The sequence below is a fragment of the Elgaria multicarinata genome, chromosome 10 (genome assembly GCF_023053635.1).
Source record: "Elgaria multicarinata webbii isolate HBS135686 ecotype San Diego chromosome 10, rElgMul1.1.pri, whole genome shotgun sequence".
Taxonomy (NCBI): domain Eukaryota; kingdom Metazoa; phylum Chordata; class Lepidosauria; order Squamata; family Anguidae; genus Elgaria; species Elgaria multicarinata.
Window position 1 is genome coordinate 52,659,451 of NC_086180.1, and position 10,940 is coordinate 52,670,390.

Genomic DNA, 10,940 nt, shown 5'->3' on the forward strand with positions numbered 1-10,940 from the left:
AAATCCTTACAAATGTGTAAACTAGACCATATGTTTAACAACATAGATCAGTCTTATTTTGTTAATAAGATGCTAATCCAATGAATTTTCCCTTCAGGTTAAAAAAAAAACCCATTACTACAATAGTGTGTTGTAGTAATGCTGGGAGTGCCACAACCAATAGTTCAGCCAAAACACATGAATCCCCCATGCCCCCGCCCCCCATTAAAAGCAAGGATAAAACTGACGATCTTATTCCAATTTCAAAGGCAATTATAAATTTAGTAAAAGGCTATTGTTTGTTTAGTCCAAGAATAATTCAGGATAATTATTATGCAGATTCTCCAATATGGCTACAATGCCTTGAAAAAGAAAAAGAAAAGACACCTCTCCCATTCAAAAGAGTAAACAAATATGACAAAATAGGATATACTGATGAAGCACTAATGACCTCCTTGGTGCAACATTCAATAAATGCTATCCTTGTGGCTTGAAATTGTTGAACTTTATGGGAGAGATCAGGATTGGCCCAAGTCTTTTTCTGTCTGAGATAAAGGACAAGATGGCACCTTCTCCCATTCCATGTACCAAATGGACTGACAGTTGGATCTTCCTTCAACACTGGCAATGGGACAGCATGCCCCACCACACTTGAAAGCATCAGTCTAGTTTAGGGTACATGGCAGGCCATGTGGACCTCAGCTCTCTTCTCAACACCTTGCTGCTGCCACCTCCCAGTATGTTCTGTTGGAGGTGACTGCTTCACTCTGCCAACTGGTAGGGTCAGCCCTGGCAGAGGTTGTAGAGTGAAACAGAAATTTGTTTTGAACAGTTGGAAAGCACTATTGTGTGAATAGTGCTGAGGTTAACATGACATTCTCATTTACCAAGATTTAAGTTTCTGGACTAGGCACAAAGGTAGCCCTATGTAGAGCACATTGCAGAAGTCGAGCCTCGAAGTTAACAGCCCTAGCACTACCGTCTTTAGGTCTTCCAACTCTAGGAAGGGGCACAGCTGGCATATCAGCCGAAGCTGATAGTAGGCACTCCTGGCTGTCGCATCTATCTGTGCTGTTATTTGGAGCAATGGATCCAGAAGCACCCCCAAGCTGTGAACACAGTCTTTCAGGGGGAGTGAAAGACTGGTTGACACACCTCCAAACCCAAGTTGTGGCCTTTGACAGCAAGCACCTCCGTCTTGTCTGGATTCAGCTTCATTAAGAGGAGACACACTATCCTTAGCTGATGCTGTTGTCAAAGGCATAGAGAAATATATTTGCGTGTCATCAGCATATCGATAGCGCCCCACCCCATGCCTCTGGATGATCTCTCCCAGCGGTTTCATGTAAAGGTTAAATAGCATTGGGGATAGGATAGCACCTTGTGGTATGCCACATAGCAGCTCCTTCTTTGAGGAGCAGCTATCCCCAAGCATCACCATCTGGAACCTGCCTGAGATTGCAAGTAATTGCTGAGCAATTGCATTTGCTTTCTGCACGCTAATGGACTGCATTCCCTACCAGACTGAAGAAAGCAATGCCCAATGCAAAATGAACGATGACATGCTGTAAAAAGAGCACTGTTACACAACCTAGCTTATAAGTATGTGAGTGCTATTTTTGATTGTATCAAAGGAATCAAAATCACCCCAGTACTTTGTTGTGGTTGTTGTTGTTCTACACTCAGCGCTCATGAAGTTTCATCTAGAATACAAATGTCAATTCTGGCCACCGTTGTTCAAGGAAGACATTACTAATTTAATTGGCAATTATCTACTGTTATAATGGCTTATAACATGGGTCATGTCAGAAAACGTTGAGATAAAGGACTGAGCTTTACATCTGTGAAAATATTTAGATCCCCTCTCTCTCATCATCTGAGTATTTATATTGTACATTAAAAAATATCAGATTTAAACTAAGTCATGCATGATATTTTTAACTAGAGATAACTGAGTATTTCTCTCTTTTCTGTCCCTGTTAAATAATCAGCTATGTAATGGATGACATTATTTTGTCTTCCGTGCCCTGGTTTCTTTTATCCGTCATTTAGAGCAATGCCAATGCCTTTTAACAAGATTGTAATAGTCCAAGGCATAGAAGAAGGTATTCTATTGTAGGGCAGGGAAAATATGACTGTGTGGGTGAGGAGCCCACGATTTCAGATGAGGACAAGAAGCAGAACCTTCTCTGGGTAGTTCAGTGTTAAAAGGAGCTGAGGATAAGCCTCAGCTTATCCTCAGCTCCTCAGACTGCTGCTAGGCAACAAGTAATGTTGCCACATTAAGAACTAATTGATTTCTCCCCCCAAAATAAAAATGAAAATAAATCCTGCATTGGTCTATAGAAATCATGAAGTATTGCTGGGAAGCCTTGACATGAATGGCATGCCAGACTTGCTGTAGGAACATGTTGGCTTTAATGAGTTCTAGCAGAGAACAAAACTCAGTCCATGTAGGGAAACCATGTTCAGTACCATCTTTTAAATAACAAATGCAATTTTTTACTTAATAGCCTGCTTCCAAGTTCTGTTCCACAGATCTCCCACAGTTAGGACAGTCCATGACCTGAAACAGAATTGTGTAAGATCTTGGAAGAGGACCCAACCACAATTCCCAGAGTGCACAGGAACAAGTGGACTAGTGGTAAATGTTGAAGTGCAGCATCTCATCGTGACAATCACTATAGCTATGCTCTCAAGGACAGTCCAAAACATGCAGGCAGTTGTGCTGTTTGTATCAACAAACTAGTTCTAGCAGCTGTCATTTCCATCCAGGTAGGCCCTGTGTAAAGCTAATGGGTCTTACTTGCCCATTCAAGACCATAACACCCCCAAAATACTTTGCACTACAACAGGAATAGCTCACAGTATATTTCTGCAGGGAACACCCTCCCTCTCCTGCCCCCAGTTACTGTGAGGATTGCAGCTTAGCTCAGCAAGAACAGAAGGGGGTGGCAGATGATGTCAGCATTCCTGCTAATCAAAATGGCATTATGCTTTTATCCTGCAAGACATGGCTCCACTACACCACTGACTGGGATTAGAGGAGTCAGCATATCCTGAGTGAAACCCCAAAGCCACAATCCATGAATGTGACCCAATGTAGGAAGCACCCCAACTGGACTTGTCTCAAAAGCTCCAGATGCTCCATAATCAGCCCTAATACTCTAAGAGCAGAGACAGTGATGAGTCCAAGCAGTCATCAGGAAGCATGAGTTCTACTCAGGAGGAGGAATCTTTAACCTACGTATGGTCAGTATTGGTCCTCACTAGTACACATGGAAAGGTGGAGCAGCTAGACTGTCTATGAAAAACGTCTGTTTCTGTTACCTTTGCTACTCCGTGCAAGGTCCATGGAAAACACTTTCATGTTGGATCCCTCTGGTTGATTCTATAAGAAGCAAGAAACCTGATTCTAATGTGTGGCAGCAAAAAAAAGTACAGTTTCAGGGAAATTATGGAGGAAGGGAAGACAGAACTGGACAGCTGATTGTCTTGCAGAACAGCAGCTAAAGGAATGGATTGGATCAGGCAGCCCGTAACAAAAAAAAAAACCACTCCCCTGCGAGCCTCTGAAATGAAACAGCAGTTCTGGATGATAAAAGGAGCACTCATTGAGAAGGGTATCTTTTGATGAGATTTATGGCTATAGTAGAACCTCATATACTGGAACATGCTGAGCTAACCTTTCTTTAAAAGAGTAATATGCAGGATGCTGGCATACCTAGGACCACGAGTGCAGTATAAAAGCAGCCCCAACAATGCAATCTTTAAACATAAGACAAAAGGAGGGTGCTTGAGCTGTAAACAGAATGGGATTTATTGGGATTTGAGATCCTGGGAGAGTCATGCAAATGGAAGGGGGAAAAGGAAGCTGCATGCAGGGTGGGGAAGAAGCTAGCAAAGGAGTGTGTGCCAAGTTCCTCTTTTATGTGTGTGGGGGGGAGACACATTCACTTCTCAGATGGAGAAAGAAGGCTTTATTATATTGACTGCAGGTCAAAGCACAATAGGAAACCCCCTGCCCCCGCCCTTCCACTTCCACTTCTTTAACTGCAGAGGTTGTCAGGGGGCCTGGGCATTGTAAGGAATTCCATATGAATTAAGCCATTGTTCCTCAACTCTTATTCCAGTCTTCCCATCCATTATTTATTTCCCCGGCTTTCTCTCAGCCTGCAGAGCCATGTAAGCGAAGATGGAGCACCCGGTGACACAATGCTGAGATGAAATGGAGCATCAACCAGGGGAACCACTTCAGGTTTCAGCAGGAGACCGAAGAGAATTCAGTAGAGGGAAGGCAGTGGACGGCAGATGAAAATCCTGCTCTTGGATACAGTTGGGATGAAATTGCCTTAATGCATGCACTGAGTTTGAAGAGCGACTTTTGGGGCTACTTTTTAAAAAACACTTCATAATAGCTGATGATATATAGGTGCTATTGAGGAATAATCACATCTGATACAGATATGAGCAATTGCCACTCTTCCTTAATAAACATGGCCCCCACCAACAGCTGGGTGGTTACATTTCTTTGTAGTGGAGCATTTGTTATATCTGGAATCTACAACATGGGAGCCCGTGGGCACCAATATGCTCATAGACCTCTCTCGGCATCTGCCTGGTTCCCTACACTTTCTGATTTTTATTTTATTTCCTAAGTGTTTTTTTAAACAAAAAACAAAAAATGTTTTTTTAGTGGTTTTGTGTTTTGGACCTAGGACACACACAACACACACAGGGCCTTCCTAGACGAGGCCTTAGCGTGCCTTGAGACCCGGTTTCCCTGCTGTGCGTCCAGATGACGCACAGGGGAATCCGGCCCCGGGCCGCACTTAGGCCTCCTCCAACGCGCCATAAGCAAAGTCGCTTATGGCGCGCTTTTTTCGCAGCCCCGGCCTCAGGCCGGAGCTGCGAAACGTCTGGGAAGGTCCGTGGCTTTTTGCGGCTACTCGCTTAGTAGCCGCGAAAAGCCGCGGACCTGGCACAGCGCTCATACGAGCGCTGTGCCCATCGGCCGGGGGGGGGGGAGGAAGAGAGGGGCAGGGGGAAGGATGGCAAGGGGGATGGCAAGGGGGGGCGGGTGAGAAAGCGCCGCATGCCGCCGCCCGAGCAAGCAGGCGAGCGGCGCTTGCCCGGGCAATGCCGCCCCATGCCAGGCCTTGCCCAGGCAAGCGCCACTCGCCTGCTTGCTTGGGCGGCGGTGCGTGGCGCTCTCTCACCCGCCCTCCCCCCTTGCCATCCTTCCCCCCCATTTTTAAAAAAACCCTTACCGTCTCCGGAGTCTTCGGGCCGCACGCGGCTCCTTTAAAGTAAAAAAAAAAATGCCGGACGTTGCAGGGCGTGTGGAACCCTGGGCGGCACATGCTAACGTTAGCGCGCCTTGGCCCCACCTCCCTGCCGGGATAAGCCGGCAGGTCTAGCAAAGCCCACAGTCTTAAGTTTAGCTCATCTAACACTTTGAGATTTTTTTTAAAGTTCATGTGAAAATTCATACAGATTTTTGTGTGCATTTTTCCTGATACAAGCATTTTTGTATGTAACTTTGCAGAGTATACACATTTTTGCAAATGAATTTCCTAACGTAATGCATTTTTGAATGCTATTTTCACCAATCTGTGCATTTCTGTATGCACTTTCCCCCAATAAACCCCTTTTTGTATGCATCATTGGACAACTAGTGTGGGCTCTCCCACACTAGAGGCATTCAAGAGGCAGCTGGACAACCATCTGTCAGGGATGCTTTAGGGTGGATTCCTGCATTGAGCAGGGGGTTGGACTCGATGGCCTTGTAGGCCCCTTCCAACTCTGCTATTCTATGATTCTATGATTCTATGAACTCCATTGCGAAATTCAGAGGAGTGTAAATTTTGAAGAATAACTGAGTTACAGTTCATTTATTGATTTGAAAGTGTGAAATTTGTATTAAAATGTGAACCCAACAAATGTGTGCCCCATCCCTAGGATGGAGTACTTCGTTTTCCACTGCACAATGCTGTGTCTGCCCTGATCATCTCCTGCCACTTATACTCCTTTGTAGCTCTAAGCTAGCTGTGACAGTATGGGAGGACCAAGCTTTATGAAACAGATTTTAACAGATATGCCTCTTTCCCCAAAGGTATTGCAATATTCACTGCCATGTCTGGAGTCAAACACTGAAATGATATTAACATTCAACAGGTGCTTGACTTTCAGTGTTTGACAAGTAATACCTGACCTTTGGTATTTCACACAGGATTTGATATTGGACATACACTGCTTGTTTAATTTGATATAGAATTAGGGGGTTGACACTGATCATTTGATTGGCAGAGTGCATTTCAAATGATAATTAAAACAGTTTCAGATGTACCAATGTACCACTTCAGACAACAGGTGGCAACTCACCTGGCTTAATCCTTCTCTATATATATCTTTTTTTTTTTCAAATGCCCCTATTTCCTAAATAGGAAACTAGAAGTCAGTGAGAAAGATCTAGCCTATGCTTTATCTTGACATGCCAAGAATTTGTTTTGTTTTTGCTTGGAGCATTCAATCATGTGAGTCCCCACCTGCAGCCTATCAGAGATTTAGCAGTTTAGTGATGAAAACTAGACCATTGTTTGATTTCAAACAGTTGGATTTTGGTTAAGGAGGGGCCACATCTTGCATTTGCCAAAGGGATTGGTGTTCCATGGCATGGTTTAAATTCACACAAATCCCATTATCACTGAGACACACTTAAAATGTGAATCAAGCCAGCATGATTAGTCCGTGCTTCTGCCAATGGCATGGAGTGGGGATGGGAAAACATAATTATTGATAGCCTAATGAGAAAAGGAGTGCAGGATGGGTGGGAGTATTTAAAAAAGGAAATTTTAAAGGCACAGTTACAAACAATTCCAACAAGGAGAAAAGATAGAAGACAACAGAGGAAACCAATGTGGCTCCACAAAAAGCTTGGAGATGACCTGAAAACAAAAAGGGATACATATAGGAAGTGGAAGGAAGGCCAGGCTACAAAAGAAGAGTACAGACAAGTGGCACAGAAGTGCCGAAATGGCGTCAGGAAGGCTAAAGGCTGAAAATGAGCTGAGATGAGCGAGGGATGCTAAAAGCAATAAAAAGGCTTTCTTCAGATATGTGAGTAGTAAAAGACAGAGGAAAGAAATGGTGGTTCAACTGCTTAATGAGGATGGCAAATTGATAACAGATGACAAAGAAAAGGCTGAAGTGCTCAATTCCTACTTTGCCTCAGTCTTCTCCCAGAAGCGGGTCTATGACCCCCCTGGAAAAAGTGAAGCAGAAGTTGAGGGGGCAGGATTACAGTTTGAGATTGATAAACAAATGGTCAAAGAACACCTAATTTCCTTGAAAGAGTTCAAATCTCCAGGGCCCGATGAACTGCATCCTAGAGTAATGAAGGAGCTAGCGGAAGAACTCTCAGAACCTTTGTCTATTATCTTTGCAAAATCATGGAAGACGGGTGAGGTGCCGGACGACTGGAGGAGGGCTAACGTTGTCCCTATCTTCAAAAAGGGCAAAAAGGAAGAATCTGGGAACTACAGACCAGTCAGTCTGACATCCATCCCTGGGAAAATTCTGGAGCAGATTATAAAGAAGTCAATCTGTAAACACCTTGAAATCAATGTGGTGATCACTAGAAGCCAACATGGATTTGTCAAGAACAAATTTGTCCTTTTTATTCTCCCAACATTTTAACAATCTATAAATACATTTTAACATGGTGTTTTAAATTTGTAATTTTGTATTGCTGCTGCTTTTTTATTGTATTTTATATTATGGTTTTATACTGTTGTTTTATATTATGAATGGTTTTAATTTTTGTGAACCGCCCAGAGAGCTCTGGCTATTGGGTGGTATAGAAATGTAATAAATAAATAAATAAATAAATAAGTCCTGTCAGACAATTTTGAACTCATTTTTTGATAAGGTAACCTCCCTTGTGGACCGTGGGAATGCTGTGGACGTCATATATCTTGACTTCAGCAAAGCTTTTGACAAAGTACCACATGACATTCTGATTAACAAACTAGCTAAAAGTGGGCTAGATGGAACAACTATTAGGTGGATTCACAGTTGGCTACAGAATCGGACTCAAAGAGTACTTATCAATGGAACCTTCTCAAACTGGGGAGAGGCAACGAGTGGGGTACCGCAGGGCTCAGTCTTGGGCCCAGTGCTCTTCAACATTTTTATTAATGATTTGGATGAGGAGGTGCAGGGAACGCTGATCAAATTTGCAGATGTCACAAAATTGGGTGGGATAGCTAATACCCTGGAAGACAGAAACAAACTTCAAAGTGATCTTGATAGGCTGGAGTGCTGGGCTGAAAATAACAGAATGAAATTTAATAGGGATAAATGCCAAGTTCTACATTTAGGAAATAGAAACCAAAGGCACAGTTACAAGATGGAGGATACTTGCCTCAGCAATACTACAAACAAGAAGGATCTTGGAATTGTTGTAGATTGCAAGCCGAATATGAGCCAACAGTGCGATATGGCTGCAAGAAAGGCAAATGCTATTTTGGGCTGCATTAATAGAAGTATAGCTTCCAAATCACGTGAGGTACTGGTTCCTCTCTATTCGGCCCTGGATAGGCCTCATCAAGAGTATTGCATCCAGTTCTGGGCTCCACAATTCAAGAAGGATGCAGACAAGCTGGAGCGTGTTCAGAGGAGGGCAACCAGGATGATCAGGGGTCTGGAAACAAAGCCCTATGAAGAGAGACTGAAAGAACTGGGCATGTTTAGCCTGGAGAAGAGAAGATTGAGGGGAGACATAATAGCACTCTTCAAATACTTAAAAGGCTGTCACACAGAGGAGGGCCAGGATCTCTTCTCGATCCTCCCAGAGTGCAGGACACGGAATAATGGACTCAAGTTAAAGGAAGCCAGATTCCAGCTGGACATCAGGAAAAACTTCCTGACTGTTAGAGCAGTGCAACAATGGAATCAGTTACCTAGGGAGGTTGTGGGTTCTCCCACACCAGAGGCCTTCAAGAAGCAGCTAAAGCATCTGTCGGGGATGCTTTAGGGTGGATTCCTGCATTGAGCAGGGGACTGGACTCGATGGCCTTGTAGGCCCCTTCCAACTCTGCTACTCTATGATTCTATGATTCTATGATAGCCGTGATTCATGTGGTGAGGTCTCTTAAACAATATGCTTAGTGGTGGGTTGGGGAACTTGACGTTGGGATTCCTGCTGCAAATGGAACTTGAGCTGTGCACAAGTGGCCTTTTGAACTACTCCATCCTATTAGTTGGAAGATATATTGGCGGGACAATTTCACTGAGTTTTTCCAGGGGGTGGAGAATTCTCCAACAATTTCTCACAGGTACTAATCATCATCGGCAAGGCTGTAGAACAGCTTCTTTATTTTTTTCCCTAAGGCTTTCCCCCCCCTGCACTGCCATTGAAAGTCACAACAGCATTAACTACATTGGGAGCCTCACCCCCATTTTGCATCCTAAGCAACACCTCAAAGGCTTAGCATCACTCCAGGGTCTGGCAGGAGATGAGGAAGGGAATGAATCCACCACAAATAAAGCAAAACAAAAAGGAGAAAATTTTGAAAAGTGTCCTTTAATTTCTAGGGGCCAAGAAAAGAAAAATCTCCAGAATTTTCTAAGAGAAATGTCTTCTGGGGAATTTTGCCTCAGTTCTAGTTGTCATTCTTCAAGTCAACTGCTCTAGGATCTTTGAAATGTTATATTTCTGTAGTGTGGTTGTGCATACATCTTGTCTCCAATGCAGGTGCTAGAAACACTGATCCTTCCTGAAAGCCCTGTGGAGCGTCAGTGTTGCACCCAGCACCAGGAAAAGGTTGTAGCTAACACTGTGCCAAAATCCATCCTCCAATTTCCTGTAAGTCTTGTTCCACCATGAAAGAGGCTCACATTTCTCTGCCTCATTCTGAGGGAATTTTATAATTTCTTTTGAATTTGTTTTCTCCAAAATTTCTTCTCCTTTGATTTTTTTTTAAAGGAGAATGAGAATCGTAAAAAAAAATGTGGGAGAAATTTTCGGCACAGCGCTAAATGTAACATGTAGTCTGTGCCATAGACACAATTACATCCCATTTCATTGCTGTCAGTGAGAAGCAAAAGTAACTTTTGCTGGATTGTACCCCTTTCTGTTGTCTCAGGATTTATTTTGTGAAGCCTTAGATCAGTTTCCCCCATGCTGGTGCCCTCCTCAGGAGTCAGACTACAATTCCATCATCCTCAGGCTCACCAAGGCCAGCCAGTAGTTCATGCATTCCTTAGGTGGCTAACTGTTAAACCATAGATATTTGCTGCAATATTCTTTTAAAGATAAATATCAGTGAGAACATTCAGAGAATAAAAAATATGCACAAGAGGAGAGTAATGCTTTCTTTAATGACTGAAGTATGAATGTTTTATGGCTTTATTGTTATTTGATTGTATCCCGTCTCATGTCTTCATTCTTATATAATCTCTCATGGGAAGTTGGAAACAAACGTGGAGGAGAGTGGGGAGGGGAGATACTGAATTGGTTTCAAACTCTGGAATGGCAAGCTCACATAGACAAGACAAGACAAAACATATAAACATTAAAATATTCACTAGCAATATAAATTAATGGAAGAGATCCTATCCCAAAGCAGTTATTCTCCTCCGCAAAACATGCACAAACATATTTTGCAATTTAAAACACGCTGTTTAAACTACATCTGTGTTTCATCACCACCCCTACTGAAGTGTGCTATGGATTTTTAAAATTATTTTTTTTGTAATCAGAAGCAGAAGGTAATGGTATCTCAAACAGAAGTGACTGCAGCTTAATATAATAATTAGAGTCTCTTGCACTGTCAAATCCAGCAAACAATGACACCCAGTAGATTTCAACATCAGTATGTAGGCAAATATGATGCTTTATTTATGAAAGCTCAGAGCAAGGTTGTTTTAAATTCTTTTCAATTAAAAAAATCTGTTAG